The following is a 365-nucleotide window of genomic DNA, read 5'->3' as shown; positions in this document are numbered from 1 at the left end:
CGCCGAGACTTGGCAAATTCGGTGACCGGGAATGGGGGGGGGCGATGCCGCAAACGCCTCCGGGCCAGGGGGTTCCGCCGCGGAAGCGCTCGACTCCGCGTGCACCCCAAAGACCCCCACGGGCGCCCCCAGCCCTCTGCAGGGCCCCTCGGGATCGGCTCCCGACCTCCGCAAATGCCGCGGACTTGGAGGGGAGGAAGCAGGAGAGAGACGGGGCCGAAGCCGAAGCGACCCCCGCAGCAGCGCGCCCTCCCCGGGCAGTCCGCGCCCCGGCCGGAAGCGGCTGATCGGGCTCTCGGTCCGCGCGCGGGCTGTGACCTTGGGTGAGCCTCCGATTCGCCCCATTTTACAGACATTTAGAGTTC

The sequence above is a fragment of the Crocuta crocuta genome, unplaced genomic scaffold, assembly GCF_008692635.1.
Source record: "Crocuta crocuta isolate KB4526 unplaced genomic scaffold, BGI_CrCroc_1.0 scaffold70, whole genome shotgun sequence".
Taxonomy (NCBI): domain Eukaryota; kingdom Metazoa; phylum Chordata; class Mammalia; order Carnivora; family Hyaenidae; genus Crocuta; species Crocuta crocuta.
This window is presented reverse-complemented; position numbering follows the sequence as displayed.